We start from the raw sequence: 17,286 nt of genomic DNA, 5'->3' as shown, positions 1-17,286 counted from the left end.
TCAGCCTTTTTTTGCTTCACCCTTGGATTTTGTATCCCTACAGCTTCAGCAGGACTGGTGAGTGGGGAGTGGGGTGGTGATGCTGATGGCTGAGCTGATTCCTAGTCCCTGGCAAGAGCAGAGTTTATGTAGCTCTGATCTGGAATCCAAACTACCTAGAAGAAAGAACAGGGAGTGGGGGAGCTGTGTGGAAGGATGAGATGCTAGTATTATTTCCAGTGTGTTTTGGGGAAGTGATTAAATGCCAGGCCTACTTACTCTGAATTTCTGAAACTGGCCCAGAAATCTGCATTTTAATATGCAGCCCAAATAATTCTGATGCATGTGGTCCCTGTATAGCACTTTGAAAAAAGCACTGCCATAAAGACATAATTTATTAAGAGCAATGTTAACACTTTCAAAAGGCCCCCTATATTCTATGCTGTACTGAGTTGCTTGGAACAAAATACACACATGCTATCATGTAGGCTGACCCTCTGGTCCCTTCAATTAAAGTATATTAATGGATATCATTGTGTTTTTATGCTAAGAAGCATAGAGGGACAGTTACCTGTTTTTCTTTGTGAATTCCAGGAACATCTGTTGCCTAACACCTGGCGGTGTCTGTAACAGGTGTATGCTCAAGATAGCAGTGATAAAAAATCATATGATTTTGGCCCAGATCACAATTTGCAGCCTGTCATTCCTGCCAAATGGGTCAGTTGAGTTGGAAACCACAGCTGTGTGTTAATAATTTAGGGGAAGTGTCACCATTTAAAAGAAAGAGTATAAGAATATGGAATAACTTGGGGAATGAGAGAGAAAATTTTCAACTGCTCAGGAACTTAATTTTCTTTCTTGCCCTCTCATCCCCTCCTTACTCATCCCCCCAAAGAATTAACTACTTTTAAGACTTTATGACAGAGGTGAAAATTAGGAAGTTGTTTGAACAAAAGAAAACAGTTCTGTAAATGGTGGAGACCTCATTTGGGAGGCCCTCAGATTGTCTGGTTCAAATCCTTCATTATGCAGACGAGGAAATGGAGGCCCAGGAATATTATGTGATTGAGCCAGGTGACAGGCTATATTATCTTTTATCTGTCTGGAACCCAAAGCACAGCTAGAGTCCAGGTGTCAGATGTAGTTCATTATTCTTCCCATACTACCACAACATGTTAGCTCAGAGTTCTAGGCAAGGGAAGTGACTAATGATATTCCCTCTGCCACAGTGGAAGTTGTATGACAGCAGGCACTTTGCCTATCTTTTCCTCTGCTGTAACCTCAGCATTTAAAGTTCTTCAAGGCACTTTGTGAGTACTTGGTAAGGCCTAGGAGCTTCTACTTTTTGTTTCTGGGAAACCTAAGGTGCCTGGAAGAAATTCGGCTATTCTGATGGAGAGACCATATGGAGAGATCATGTGCACTCTTGAAACCTATGAAAAAGACTTATTTGGAAATAGGGTTTTTGCAGATGTCAACAAGTTAAAATGAGGTCACACTAGATTGGATGCAACATAAATCCAATGGCTGGCATCCTTATAAGAGGACCATGGGAAAAACACACACAGGAAGAAAGAAAGCTGTGTGATGACAGGGGCAGAGATTGTGGTGATTCAGCTGCAATCCAAGGAATGTCAAGGATTGGCAGCAATTTCCAGAATCCAGAAGAAGTGAAGAAGAATTCTTCCCTAGAGCCTTCAGTAGGACCATGGCTGCACCGATACCTTGATTTTGAGTTTCTAGCCTCTGGAACTGTAAGAGAATAAATATCTGTTGTTGTAATCTACCATTTGTGGTACTTTGTTATGGCAGCCCTAGGACACTAATACAAGAAGAGAGGTCTTGAAACTACATGGGGAGAGAATGAGTCTCACTATCCAGCATTCTGCTGAATCCTTCCATTCAGTCTAGCCCTAGCTGCCATTGACCACAACCACATGAGAGACTCCAAGTAAGACAAGAAGTTCTGCCAAGGGGTCTCAGACACATTCATGTCGATGGCATGGGACATCTTGGACATTCCAGCCCCATAGAGCATCCAGATAACTGCAGCCCCAGCTGCTGCCATGTGGAATAGAAGAACCACCCCGCTGGGCCCGGTCAACCCACCAAATTGTGAGATAATAAAATGGTTGTTTTAGCTGTGACATTGTGGGATGGTTTTCTACATAGCACTAGATGACCAAATATATGAGCTCCCTAGAAACAGACTCTGAGATAATGAAGTGATTTATTAGGATGTTTTCCCAGGAAACAAATGGTGGTGGCATGGGCAAGTGAGGCAGTAGAGGAAGACAACCAAGCAAGGATGTGACATCAAGCGAAGTCCCATGGAGGTTAAGTGTGATCTAATCCTGCCAGGAGCTCTGGATATGGTGTAATTCATAACTCAGTATTGTCCCCATCAGGGTCCTAGATACTGGAGTACCAAAACTCCCTTACCCTTCAGTCACTGGTTAAGAGCTTTCCTGGGGATATGTAAACTGTCAGTCACTTCTGGTTCTCAGGCGGAGCAGGTCAGGGGATGGATGTTAGCAGCCTGAGGGCGGCTCTCCAGCAAGGATACACTAGTGCTGGCCTTCGGGAACAAAGGTGCGCACAGAGATAGTGTGTGGAATGGTTAAAAGCAGGGTGACCAGTGTATCCCCGTTTGCCAGGGACTGTCTTTATTTAAAATGGAAAGTCCTGGGCACCTGGGTGGCTCAGTTGGTTGAGTGTCCGACTTCAGCTCAGGTCATGATTTCATGGTTTGTGGGTTTGTGCCCCGCAAAGGGCTCTCTTCTGTCAGTCCAAAGCCTGCTTCAGATCCTCTGTCCCCTTCTCTCTGCCCTTCCTCCACTCACGTTCTCTCTCTTTCTGTCTCTCAAAAATGAATAAACATTCAAAAATATAAAATGGTAAGTCCCACATCTGAGAAATCCCCTCAGTCCTAGGCAAACCACACAGTTGGTCACCCTAGAAAGAGATTATGGGATGCATGAGCAGAGCCTGATGCTTCTCCCCCGGTAAATGCATTAATATCCCCAGCTGGGTAAGTGGGGCCTGCAGGATTCATTGGAGGCATCTTTGCCAGGAATGCTGGAGGTCAACTAGCTGCCAAGGACCCTTTTAATGTTAAGAACCTGTGACCTATAACAGGTATAAATTGTTTCAAACTTTTTTACACACTGCAGAGGGGCTGAGGGGGATCAGTGTGGGGAAACATCTAGCTGGGCAGTGAGAGGCACGAGTAAGACAAGAGGGGCAGGAAGCACATGGGTACGACTAGGAGCTGGGCTGGAATGTGAAACTCAACACAGAGCACACAGCACAACGTCATCTACAGATCTAAGGGGAATGAGAGGCTGAAAACCTGGAGTCAGAGGAAGGACAGGGCTGGGAAGAGATCAATTTACTCTCGTCAGGATTTTTTTTTGAAAAAAAAAGAAAAAAAAATGTTTTGACCAGAATGATTATTTTTTGGAGGCTTTCTGAAGGAAAGGAGTTTATGGATACAAATGAAGGTGAAAGTCTGTCTTGGGAGGGGTGAGGCTGGTGTCTCTAGCAGGGCAAGAAGTGGAGCCCTGTGGCCATGAACTGAAGGAGTTCTCAGACACTAGACAGAGTGGACGTTCAGGCTGCCTCTGTGAGAGAACAGCAGCGGCAGCAGACTGCAATAGCCTTTATTTCATATTTCATTAGATAGAAGCATCAAAGAGTATCAAAGCAAGGAAAGAGAACACAAAGGATCTTTAGACATTAGCCAGACATACGTCTGGTGGCTACGTGAAGGCACGAAGGGGGTGCGTGTGGTTTCAAGGAATGTCAGGGAGTTACAGCAGGGGTTGTATCTTAACTGTCCTTTGGGGGATCATGGGGCTCTGTCCTCATAGTGCTATCTCATTTGACAGCCTTGAGACCAGAACATTGCTGATGTTTCAACTATTACCCCATTCACCCTTCAGGACTTAACAATAGAAATGGTCCTCCACAGAGCCCCAGTCACCTCAATTGCAAGCAGAGAAGCTAGTGTATGTAACTAACAGCATGGAAATAAGGAATTTCTTAGCAAGAATGGGAAGTCTTCAATGAGGGAAGGCAACAACAATGGGGAGATTCTTTAAGTGTTACAGATTAATGAATGGTTTGAGAACAATAAACATAAATATACTCATTTAATCGCAGAATATTAGGTAAAAGGGGTGTTTTGAAAGCAAGAAGGAAATGCCTGTAGGATAAATAAAGGGAATGATATTTTATTTAAATTCCACAAGTAAATATATGGAAGAGGCTTACAAGAGAGTGTAATACTAGCCTCAATTGGTAAAGAGGTTCAAGACAGGGTTGGACAGTTTAGTGAGTGCGAATCCATCTCAGATTAATAGGGAAAGGAATATTTAAAGAATAGGGAAAGAAATATTTAAGATTTTCCTGTTTATTTTTTAAATTTTCCTTTTATTCTAAATATTTAGAAAATATAAAAGATCATACAGTGAAAACTTGCTCTCTTGCACTTGTCCCACGTCTGTCCAGTCCCTGCTACAGTCCCAATAGGTGATCACGGGTTTCTTATATGTCGTTAAAAATATTTTGTAAAGTGCATATAAAAGCAAATAGGAATAAGTCCTTTGATGGCAGGGAGTTTAGTCTGTTTTCTTCAGTGACTATTACCCCACTCCTAGAAAAGTTCCTGGGATATCAAAGGTGTTCAAAAAGTATATGTTAAATGACCAAATATATTCACCCTCCGAATTTTTAAATAGTAGTATCCTATACTCACTCATTTGTATCGCATCTTGCTTTATTATGTCCTCAAGATCTTTCCTTATTGGTACATAAAGACCTCTTTCATCCTTTCTTTTAGAGTCCAGTTATGTTCCACTGCATGGATGTACCATAATTTATTTGACCAGTCTCTTATTAAAGGCCACTTAGTCCCACATTTTTGTTATTACAAACATATGGTGATGAATAATCTTGTGTGACTTTTGCACCTGTAGGATAAGTTCCTAGAAGTACAACACCAGTTTTTATGAAGTCATGTCCTCCCCCAAATGTCTCAGATATTAGTGACAAAATTCTCAATCAACTGGAACACTAATCCGCCTGAAAGCAGGCATTTCTTATGTTCTTTTCAGGGTCACTGGGGTTTACTAATGCCAGGTGTCTTTGGTCTGCTTTCTGAAAAGCACAGAGATTTGTAGAAAGAGAAATAGTGAGCAGTGTTGGATGCAGTGAAATTGACACATGGGTGCTCCAGATGGTGCTGAAAGATCATAGTGGGATCAAATATAAAATCCCAGAAATCCCACACAAATCTTGTGTGGCCAGTGTTGTAAGCTGGCTGTTTTCACTGTGAGGCATAGGCTTTAATTGCTATTGTACAATAATACACGTCTGTAGTTTCAATATTTTTCTGAGGACGTTTGAGGATCCAGGCCAATACATAATGGCTTTTTTGCCAATCTTCTTTGCCATAGCCTTTCGTTTTCATCATAGCCGTGGGGCTTTGATTTTATTACTTTGGTCAGACTGTGACACTGGGGACATCAGGCTGAAATGACAGCTTCCCATGTGCTTTATCTCAGTGTTGTTTCTTACAGGGGAAGTAACTGCCGAATCAGACATGGATGATGGTGCTATAAGAAAACATTCTCTGAATCCTTAACCCAGGCACACATGGCTGTGCTTCTTTTCACTGCCATATTTCCATCTGAAACGTGAAGATAATGATACATGCCTTGCACCCTTTGAGAATGTGGTGGTGAATATTAATGACATAAGCTTCAAAATACAGTTTGAGCTCTTCAGGCCTGAGGTCCTTGATAAAAATTGGGTTATAGAACTAGGGAGATAAAGGGGCACAGTCCAACCATGACCATTTTTCATTATAGAGTACCTTGACAGCTGATCTATGCCTCCAACTCCAGTACAATACCTGGGAACTGTCAGTATAGTGCATATGGATTTTTAATACTTTGCTTTATCTTCCTATGTTCTAACTGCCAGGGACTGTGGGTTGTTTATTCAGTTAGCAGATATGTTTCAAATGTTCACTGGATTCTGACAGAGGTGCCTGTCTTGGGAAGAGCCCTGGGTTGCTGGCCAGGAGGCCTGCTTTGCTCAGACTCCATCCCACCCACGTGGAATGTCCTAAGCAGCCTACCCTACCTGAGCCTCTGTTGCCTTTTCATTAGAGCCGAGTGATGATCTCTGCCTGTGTGTCTCTGTGTATGAATAGGAACATTCAGCAAGAATAGAAATACAAGCTTGTTCAGTAGCATAAGGCCCGTTAAAGATGAGTATGATTATTAATGTCTATATGGGGTGCCTCCTCAAGATGGAAAGAAAACAGATGTCAGGAAACAAAGACTGCATCCTGTAATCCAGGGCTTCCCATCTGCAACTGAACTATAAACCAAGAACATATCCACATTTTCTACTGTGATATATCAAAATGATATAGGTCTGCATATGTGTAAAAATATGTATGTAGGATATTTGTAAAATATGCATATATGGATTATAAAATATAAAGCTATCAATTCTTTAGTTATGACAACAGCAAAAAGAATCTTCCTTTCAGGTGGCTCACATTGAACTGTCCTATGAGGGAATTGGTCTTCTGTCCCCTGGAAGAACCAGGAAATGTCAAAGGGGCCCAGTGCCAAAGTCAGAACCCTGTCAGCATGCATTCCCACCCTGGCAATAGTCCCGTGGCCTTGGATGACTTTAGGAGCCTGGTACAGATTCTATTCCAACAGCTCCAGAGCCTCAGTGAGAGGAAAAATATCTGTTGATTTTTTTTTTTTTTTTTCCTGAAAGTGGATGGGTAAACAGAAGCTGGTGATACTGGATGCTGGTGGATGTGGTGGTGATTCGAGTCTAGAGGCAACAAGAATTCATCGCTTCCACTTCAATGCCTGCTGAGCTAGGTGAGCCATGCAGACAAGGGAGGTAGGCAAGGTAAGAATTCTGATAATCCAGTAGCATTATATTTCATATTCAGAAATGCCTCATTTCAGGAATACAATCGGGAGTGGTGAGGACTGAGGTACAATGGAGAGCAATATTCCACTTGATCTGATTATCATAGGTACCAATGAAGGCTTCGAGTTGGGGTATCTTCCAATTTTTGGTTAAGGTCTATAGTCTGGATCTTTTTTTTTTTTAATGTTTATTTTATTTTTGAGCGAGCACATGAGTGGGGGAGGGGCAGAGAGAGAGGGAGACACGGAATCCAAAACAGGCTCCAGGCTCCAAGCTGTCAGTATGGAGACCTATGTGGGGCTTGAACTCATGAACTGTGAGATCACGACCTGAGCCAAAGTTGGACACTCAAGCAACTGAGTCATCCATGCACCCCTGGAGTCTGGGTCTTTATGTAAAATTCTCATTTTTGAATGTTGGCATGTGTACAGACATACACATACATCCACAGATCATTCTGTGAGAGAAACTGGAGTGGTCTCTCTAGGGGTCCTTGGAGGAGAGGGTGTCCTTTCTAGAGAGGGTGGTACCAGCCAAGAGGAACAGACATGTTTAGAACCTAGCACTGTGGCAACATTATCGTGTTCTCTCGCCTTCTGGAGCTCAGCCTGACCACCAAGGTGGGGATGGGTAGGCCACTGTGTAAACATCTATCACTTTCCTAGGGACTGGCTTTTAAGGAAGGCCACTTTAGCACTGTTTTAGATTTCCCATTTGGTTGGTCAAAGTTCACGGGTCTCCCCGGCCATTAGGGAGTTAACATGTGAATCATGGAACTATGTTCTAAAAGCCATGTGAGTGTCTAAGATAAACTACAGGAGCCACATTACAGGAAAGGTGGATCCATGAAGTGGAACTAATGGTGACCCCTATAATCATAAACCTAGCTACTTCTAATAAGGGGAAAAGGTAACAGGCTGATGATTATCATCCTTGCACTTGTAAAATGGCAGTGCTGAAATCTAATTGCTAAGCAACAGATTTCCTATAAGGTGATTCCTAGGAACTGGTTTGCTCCAGAATTGGGAGGATAAGGATAAATAATACCAAATGAGGGGCACCTAGGTGGCTCAGTTGAGAGTCCGACTCTTGGTTTTGGCTCAGGTTATGGTCTCACAGTTTCGTGAGTTGGAGCCCTATGGTGGGCTCTGTGGTGATGGCCTAGAGCCTGGTAGAGATTCTCCCTCTCTCCCTGCCGCTCCCCTGCTCACACACTCTCTGTCTCGCTCTGTCTCTGTCTCTCTTTCTCAAAAAAAAAAAAAAAATCCTTTCTAACAGCTAGGAAAAGAGTTTTTTAAAAAATAATAATAATACCAAATGATTCATTGTCTTGCTTCTTTTGACTCCCTGGAATTTCCCAAATGCTAAGCAACGGGTGAGAAAGTGTCTGCCAGGGCACAGGATGCAACTATGAATTTGGAGAGAGCACTTCTGTTCAGCTGATTATTTCAATTTTCTCATCCATAAAAGGGGATGGCCAAAGAATACTTTTTCAATGCTCTGCAAAAGCCGATTTGGAAACCAAAGGCTTAACTCTTTTCTTTTCTCTCACTGTTAAGCCTGTATGTAGAAATCAACCACATCTAATTTAATCACACCTTCTTCTATTTTGATGATAAGATCAGATTATAAGGTAAGGAATAGAAGCCCAGGGAAGGAAGAAGGTGGGCCAGAGGTGGTGTGTTTGAGCACACATTGAACACCTAATACGAGCAATCACGTACATTATCCCATTGTATACAGCCTCCCCAGAGGGAGGAATCATTTACCATCGTTTTACAATGAAGCGTGTTTCCTTTTTGAAGGTTTGTTCCAATTACAAATCAGTGTGTAAAATAAAACTCATACACAAGAAATGAAGAAGGAGGAGAAAAAGGGAAACATTGGAAGTTTATTCTCACTTACTTTTAATTTATTTGATTAATCCTTCTTAGTTTCCTTCCTCTGGCCAGTTCTTAAAGGTAAGCATTTCCATACATTGATTTTGTATCCTGCAACTTTGCTGAATTCATGTATTAGTTCTAGCAGTCTTTTGGTGGAGTCTATCGGATTTTCCATGTATAGTATCATGTCATCAAGGTAAGCGTTTCCAATCCTTGGTCCTTTCCCCAGTCTCAGTTTCTGCTTGAGGTATAGCCTCCTGGTAGATGATTCCCATCTCTGGTCCTGATTCTGCCCTACATTCTAGAGCCACATCAGCCTTGCCCACTCCCAGCTAGCCACCTGTACGTGTAAATGAGTGGGGCTGACCTGCTAATGGCCAACTGGTGTGTATTGGGCTAAAGTCACTCCAGCCTTGTCCATAATCCCAGTGATATTAGGACTAAATATCATCTCCCCAAACCAAGAAATAAGAAATCTGACTGAAGGGAGCCGTTTTGGATCAGCAGTACCTTCTGGAAATAATACTTGGAGGCTGCTGACAGGTTTCTGAAGGGCCATGAGGTTTTCTGGTATCTTGGGCTTTGGGGATTTCCCTCCAAGGTGTGGTCACTGCAGAGAGAGTCCCACCCAATATCCCTACTTACTTCCGCTTTCCCTACCAGCCCAGGCCTGAGGAACACCAGATCCTGCTCTCACTCTCCGTGACCTGACATTACCTAAGTTAGCGTTTGGTATCATACTAACTCTCTCTGATCCCTGGCCCGCAGCCCCTGGATGACACTCCAAAACTGCCACTTCCTGATTCCAGACTGGACTAAATCTTGACATCCCTGGGCAGACTTGGTCTTTGCCATCCTAGTCCCCTCCAAGGAAATAGAAGCTTGGTCCTTTTCTCATATTCCGTTTTAGTTTCTAGGCAGTTTCCTCCACCATCTCCCATTACAAAATATCCCATGCCAAATTTGACTGACAGTTTTTGCAGCTATTTTTTTTTTGGGGGGGGGAGGTTTACTTATTTATTTTGAGAGAGAGAGAGAGAGAGAGAGAGAGAGAGAGAAAGAATACATGAGGGAGGGGCAGAGAGAGAGGCGAGAGAGAGAATCCCAAATGGGCTCTGCACTATCAGAGCGGGACTTGATGTCACAAACGTGAGATCATGACCTGAGTGGAAATCAAGAGTTGGACACTTAACCGTCTGAGCCACCCAGGCGCCCCAGCAGCTGTCTATTTAAGTGTATCCACATGACGGTTTTAACATGCTTCAAATACAACAGGGTTCAGAGCAGCTAGGGTCTCTGTCCTGACCTTGAATCTGGCTCCTCCTTCACATGTATTATGTAAGAAGGGTCAAAGGGAGCAGGCATAGAATAGTGTAGTTGTCAACACCACTGCCAAACTTCCTTGCATTTCTTCACTGATGCTTCTCTGCACAGTCATGCCTGACATCCTGTCTCCCTGCTCTTCTCAGCTCCCTCTGTACTTTTTGTGTGGCAAGAATTACTAAGGTTGCTACTAACTGAGTCATTTGGGTCCATTTTTTCCTTCAAGGCACTGTGATGAATCATGTATTAACTTCCTTGCGACATAGTAGCTGGTCAATAAATGATAATTGTGATTTAAAAAATTATTGCACTCTAACCACCTTGATTTACTGTTACCCTTCAATGTCATATCATATATCATATTTCTCAGATTGAAGGTTTATGGTATAGTGCCTGAGTCCACTACTATGTGGCTTTGGGCTTGTTACATGGCTTCCCTGGATCTCAGTTTCATATCTATGAAATGGAAATATTAACTCCCACACTCAGGAGCAAAATAAAACGTGATAATATAGATAAAATGCTTAGCACAGTGCTTGGCATCCATAGTGATAATGCTAGTCATCATTACTGTCTTTGTGCCTCGGCTCACGTTGACCCCTCTTCCTAGAGTGCTGCTTCTCCTCTTTTCCATTTTGCAAAATTCTGAAAGACCTGGATGAAACATCCTTTCCTCTCAGTGGATTCCTGTCTCCTCAGTTGTGTTGCACTGTATCCAGGTCTGTTATTATGTTTTATTGTATCATGCCTACTTGATTTACCACTTCTCCTGCTTGATTCCTTATCTTGACATTCAAAATCTTCCGTTTCATCTTCCCTCTTTTCCTCCTGGTGTACCTTTAATCCTTCCTCTCTGCCACCTGATCCCTTAATGCCCTTCTGCACCCCGTGACTTTGTGTCTTTCCCTCTGTGTGGCATGGCCATTCCTGTTTTAATTTGCTCCTGGGTTTTTACTCATCCATCAAGGACCAACTCTATAAATTCTTCTTTGTTTTCTCCAAGTTAGAATTACTTCTTCACCCAACTTCAGTACCATCCAGTTTATTTCTCTATTATGAGACTTACCAGTATAACATTTTAGTTAATGCATAGATCTTTCCCGTTAGACTGGGAGCTCTTGATGGGAGATTATGTCTGATTATTTGTTTCCTTCAGCACCTACTATTATGCCCAAAATATAGTAGTTATCCATCCCATTTTTGTTGTATTTGTATTCCATGAGTATACTAAATAGCACCTGCCTAAACCAAGTGGTCAGAAATATGAACGAAGGTAGCACTTCCAGATCATCAGCACCTTCCGTAAAGCTCATGGATTGCTGAATGGTTTCCAAGAGTCAAATGAATAAGTAGTTTAAAATCTGTCACAATCTCTATCTGAAATAAAATATCCAGTCATGAACGTAAGTATAGGCTAGCATTTAATGACCAATGAAGCCCAGGAAGCATAAGAGAAATCAGGTCATATGCAAGGGAAATACGTCAGTGAAACCAAGAAAAATGTAATAAACTCTGGCTACGATTTTTAGTCTCTGTGTATTATGTAGAATCATTATTGAAATTTATGGTTGTGGAAAACTGGCCAGTTTCAGTTTCAGCATGGTTGAGTCAGGGACATTTCCTGTTATCAATAGGAAGCTGCTATACAATTAAATGGATCAATGATGCAGTGAACTGAATTAGTTGTTTTTTTATAGCAAGTAATTGGACTAGTTGTGCATTCTACATTTTTTTTCAGTTGTACAAGCATGATCTTTGAATCTATCGTGAGGGAGGATGCTTGGGTTGCTTTAGCCTATTGATTTGAGAGGCAGTAAAAGGAACTGGGTTTAGTTAGAAAGGCAGTAAAGTTACATCAATAAAATGGTACAGGGGATGCACATTTGACACACTGAGTGGCTTTATGGAGACTTAATGATTTTTTAGAACAATTTGCAAATCTGATCTAATTCAATTAGTACTATAATAATCTACCTTAAAATATGGCGGAACATTCTGTTATGTATTTACTACATTTGGTTCTGGTCTAGAGAACATTATAATACTGCCTATAAGTGGTGTGCTGGTAAACCCGCATTTGTTTTGTTTTTGTCTTCTTTTTAAAGCCCTAATTTTTAGTGTTTTCCTATTTCCATGGTGTAAATACTCCCATTATGTGCTGGCTTTAAGCTACCAACAGTTTAACAACTGCTCTCAAAGTTTCTAAATATCTGACAATCAGCTCTTAGGAATTGGTACACCTTTGCAAATTATTTACTATAGGAGAGCCTGCTAAAGGTTTAAATTCGCACAATTTTAGGACTAAAATCATTCAGAATATTCTAGTCCTACTCCTAACTTTCCACAAAAAAACAACAACAACAAAAAAACTGACACTGAGGGTAAGTGATGTCCTAAAAGTCATGCAGAAAGTTACTAGCAGACTTGTGGTTGGAATCAAGGTGTCTGGATTTCCCATCCACTATTCTATGCAAAAGCCTTTGTATAGGGACTAGAGAAAAATAAGTACTCATTGGGCATGAATGGAAATGTGACTGTATACTGTTGCTTTGGGATTCGGATAGGAAGCATACGTGACAGGAGCTGTGAACATGAAGTTCCCATAGAGCTGCTCCAAGTGCATGGAGAACCATTTAGGAAACTGAGGTTTGTAATCTTGGTTTGAAAATGGGCAAGCCACTTAACCTTTTTGGACATTGGTTGTATGATTTTTTTTAATTGGCAGTTTTTAATATTTGTATGTCTCAAACTCTAGTATCTTTTAAATAATCTCAGGTACCTATTAAAAGTCACCCCAGGGGCGCCTGGGTGGCTCAGTCGGTTAAGTGTCCGACTTCAGCTCAGGTCACGATCTCGCGGTCCGTGAGTTCGAGCCCCGCGTCAGGCTCTGGGCTGATGGCTCAGAGCCTGGAGCCTGCTTCCAATTCTGTGTCTCCCTCTCTCTCTGCCCCTCCCCCGTTCATGCCCTGTCTCTCTCTGTCCCAAAAATAAATAAACGTTAAAAAAAAAAAAATTTTAAAGTCACCCCAGGTAGGGCTAATGTTAAGATAGTCCACGGGCCAAACGTTAAGAAACACTACTTTAGGGGCACATGGGTGGCTCGGTCGGTTAAGCATCAGGCTTTGGCTTAAGTCACAATCTCACAGCTCATGAGTTTGAGCCCCACATCGGGCTCTCCATTCTCAGCACAGAACCTGCTTTGGATCCTCTGCCTCCTTCTCTCTCTGCCCCTCCCCAACTTGCACATGCAATCTCTCTCTCAAAACTAAACATTAAAAAAAAAAAAAGAAAAGAAAAGAAACACTAGCTTAGATCTCTTTTAAAGAGCTCTTCAGACCTAAGATGCTTTATCTGTTTACTTGTAGGCAGGGACAATTTTTGCAGTGATAGCTCCCCAAAGTAGTTCTTCGATTAGCTGCATCAGGGTCATCTGACGAGCTTTTTCTTTTTCTTTAAAATGTTTATTTTTTTGTATTTTTAAAAAATTTTTAATGTTTATTTATTTTTGAGAGAGACAGAGACAGAATGCAAGTGGGTTAGGGGGAGAGAGAGGGGGAGACACAGAATCTGAAGCAGGCTCCAGGCTCCGAGCTGTCAGCACAGAGCCCGACGCGGGGCTTGAACTCACAAGCTGTGAGATCATGACCTGAGCTGAAGTCAGACGCTCAACCGACTGAGCCACCCAGGTGCCCCTAAAATGTCTATTTTTGAGAGAGAGAGAGAGGGCATAGGGACAGAGAGAGAGGAAGTCAGAGGGTCTGAAGCTGACAGCAGAGTCTGATGCAGGGCTCAAACTCATGAACCATGAGATCAGAACCTGAGCTGAAGTCAGGTGCTTAACCAACTGAGCCACCCAGGTGCCCCTCACAGTCATCTGAGGAGCTTTTTAATATATCTGACTTCTCAGTCCCACCCAAGAACTATCAAAGAACTATCAAGTAAGATTGAGGGGCAAGAGGGCTGGGAATTTTTTTTTAAGTTGTCTATTTGATTTTGATGTCCAAGCAGAGTCAGAAACTTCAGAGGTTGCTAGCCTAGAGAATGTTTTGCAGGGTAAGAAAGTCGTAACTAGTTGTTAACTCTGACCCATAGAGATGGGGCTATGCACAGGAGCTTGGGGCCTCTCCAGTAGCATCTCAAATAGGGGATGGGAAGGAGCAGGTGATGGATTCTGGGGTACTGATGGTCAACTGGAAAGGGTCCTTGCAGTATGAAGCAGTACAAGGACAAAGTATGGAGGGGCCCAACACAGCCCTGAAATAAGGTGCTGATGGTGAGTCAGTGAATCACAAATTTGAACTTTGCATGTCTGTATCAAATGTGCACAAATATGTAAATCTAACACTTGGGACACATTATTTAGGACACATTTAGATGAGCCCGGTTCTTATTCTCCTCTCTCCTGTATTTAAAAAAAAAGTCTTGTCAAAACAAACAAACAAACAAACCAACCAGTGAATCCAAATTGTTTTCACTCTTTAAAATGCCATTTCTCCTTTTAAAATATAAAGTTTTCGGATTTAGACTTGGTTGTTAGGCATATTGTTTTGGAAAAGGTAAAGCTATGATAATGGTTACTATTTGACCACAAAATAGAGCAGTACATTCTAACTACTATAATTATGTTGTTATTAAAGACTGCTTTAAAGGAAAAACAAAAAGCTGTTTTGGCCAGCATAGAAGAGTTTTAAGAAGAAAAACATTTGGCCATGTAATCCTAGTTCTCTATAAAGTCTCCCAAATCCTCAAAGTCTACTGATATTCGAAGAGCATTGCATGCATGTTATCATCCACGCAGGAGAGTTGTGAACCAGGGTGACATGGGTCTCCTCGTCTTCCTAACAAAAGGTTGAAAATAATCTTAAATTTGTATACTGATTTTCACGTGCTCATTTACCTAAATCTGCACTCAAAGAATGTTCTTGGATGCAAAGGTGATTACATATTTAAAAAAAATAATAATGGAACTATATTTGCTATTTGCAGATTCACAATGCAGATGAGAAGTTCTAAAGAAAATGAAACTCGTTTTTAACATTTTCAAATTTACTGGTTACAGAAATTTGTTTTTGTGTAAAACTCATGGGAAATGCTGACCTAGATAAGCTAGAGGGCAGGAGAAAAAACTTCCTTAGAATTGTCAAAAACTATTCCCTATGAATCAATGATTATGAAGATATAAGATGTGTTCAGTGGGCCATATAATTTTATTGGGGAGTTCATATTATTTTAACAGGTTGATTTTCTATTTGATTCAGAGACAGGCTAACTTCTATATAGAGCATATAATCTCCAAGAACCATCATTTCTTAAGCTTTATATTTTAAAATAACTTCAGCTTTATAGAAAAATTGGTAAAAAAATACAATGGAAAGGGTTTAATATCCAAAGTATATAAAGAACTTAAACAATTCAACATCAACCCCCCCCCCCCAAATAATCTGATTAAAAATGGGCAGAGGACCTAAGTAGACATCTTTTCAAAGGAGACATACAGATGGCCAAAAGACATAAGAAAAGATGCTTAACATCACTAATTACCATAGAAATGCAAATGAGGTAGATACCACCTTACACCTGTCAGAATGGCTAAAATAAAAAACACATGAAATAACAAATGTCAGTGAAGATGTGGAGAAAAAGTAATACTCGTGTACTGTTGGTGGGAATGCAAGCTGGTGCAGCTACTGTGGAAAACAGTATGGAAGGTCCTCAAAAAATAAAAAACAGGGTTACCATATGACTCAGTAATTCCACTACTGGATATTCACCCAAAGAATAGGAAAACACTAATTCAAACAGACAAAAAAAGATATATGCACCCCTACGTTTACTGCAACATTATTTACAATAGGCAAGATATGAAAGCAACCCAAGTATCCACAGATAAATGAATGGATAGAGAAGATGTAGAATCTATATCTACACACACACACACACACACACACACACACGTGTGTGTGTATATATACACACAATGGAATATTAGTCATAAAAAAGAATGAGATCCTGCCATTTGCAACAACATGGATGGACCTAGAGGGTATTATGCTAAATGAAATAAGTCAGATAAAGACAGATACCTAGGATTTCACTCATATGTGCAATTTAAGAAACAACAATAACAAAACAAACAAGAGACTGGCTAAAAAACAGGGTCTTAAATACAGAGAACAAACTGGTAGTTGCCAACGGGGGCACAGAGAGAGGGGACGGTTAAGATAGATAAATGGGATTAAGAGTACACTTATCTCCATGAGCACTGAGTAATGTATAGAATTGTTGAATCATTATATCATACACCTGAAACTAACATAACACTATATGTTAATTATACTTCAATAAAAAGCTGCACCTCCTAAAAAAATACAATGAATTTCTATATGCCCTTCCCTCAGACTTCCAAAATGTTAACAATTCACCCATTCTCTTTATCACCCTCCTTCTATTCATATATATGTGAATATACAGAAGCACACATACGTTTACACTTTTTTTTCTCTGAATCATTTGAGAGCAAGTTGCTGACAGGATGCACCTTTACCTCCAAATACTTCTATATATTGGTAAAAACAAGGATATTCCCTTACATAACCATAGTACAAATATGAAAACGTTAACATTAATTTGATACTATTATCCAATCTACAGAGTTTATTCAAATTTTACCTGTCATTTTACAAAATGTTTTTTCTGGTCCAGGAATCCAAACTGGAATGGTTTGTTGCATACAAGTATGTCTCTTTTGTCTAATTTGGAGCAGTTTCTCAGTCTTTCTTGTTTTTCATGACCTTATCATTTTTGAAGAATATAGGCCATTTTGTACAATGTCCCTCCACTGGATTCCTCTGATGTTTCCTCATGATTAGATTCAAGTCATGCATTTTCAGAAGGAATCACATAAGTGTGTGCCCTTTTCAGGAGACACCTGGTGTCTATTTGTTCCACTACTACTGATGTTAACTTTTGATCACTTAAAGTGGCGTCTGCTAGGGTTTTTCTTTTGTAACGTTACCATTTTTTTCTTTGTGGAATAGTTTGAGACTATGCAAATATCCAGATTTTCATTAAACTTTTACCTAGTGGTTTTAGCTTTTGTCAACTTAAATAAAGAGGTAAACTGAAGCAAACT

The 17,286-nt window shown here is 41.0% G+C and overlaps 1 long non-coding RNA gene across 1 annotated transcript in view; it reads left to right on the top strand.

The window, feature by feature from the left end:
- LOC131512598 (uncharacterized) overlaps nucleotides 1–17,286 on the top strand; it is an 84,143-nt gene that overhangs the window by 56,186 nt on the left and 10,671 nt on the right. Inside the window, exon 2 of the long non-coding RNA XR_009262202.1 lies at nucleotides 6,784–6,893. This is a non-coding gene — a long non-coding RNA (uncharacterized LOC131512598). The remainder of the gene's footprint in view (nucleotides 1–6,783; nucleotides 6,894–17,286) is intronic.

Source organism: Neofelis nebulosa, chromosome 5 (genome assembly GCF_028018385.1).
Source record: "Neofelis nebulosa isolate mNeoNeb1 chromosome 5, mNeoNeb1.pri, whole genome shotgun sequence".
Classification (NCBI taxonomy): domain Eukaryota; kingdom Metazoa; phylum Chordata; class Mammalia; order Carnivora; family Felidae; genus Neofelis; species Neofelis nebulosa.
The sequence above is the reverse complement of the archived record's forward strand: the minus strand, read 5'-3'. Positions and strand labels throughout refer to the sequence as shown.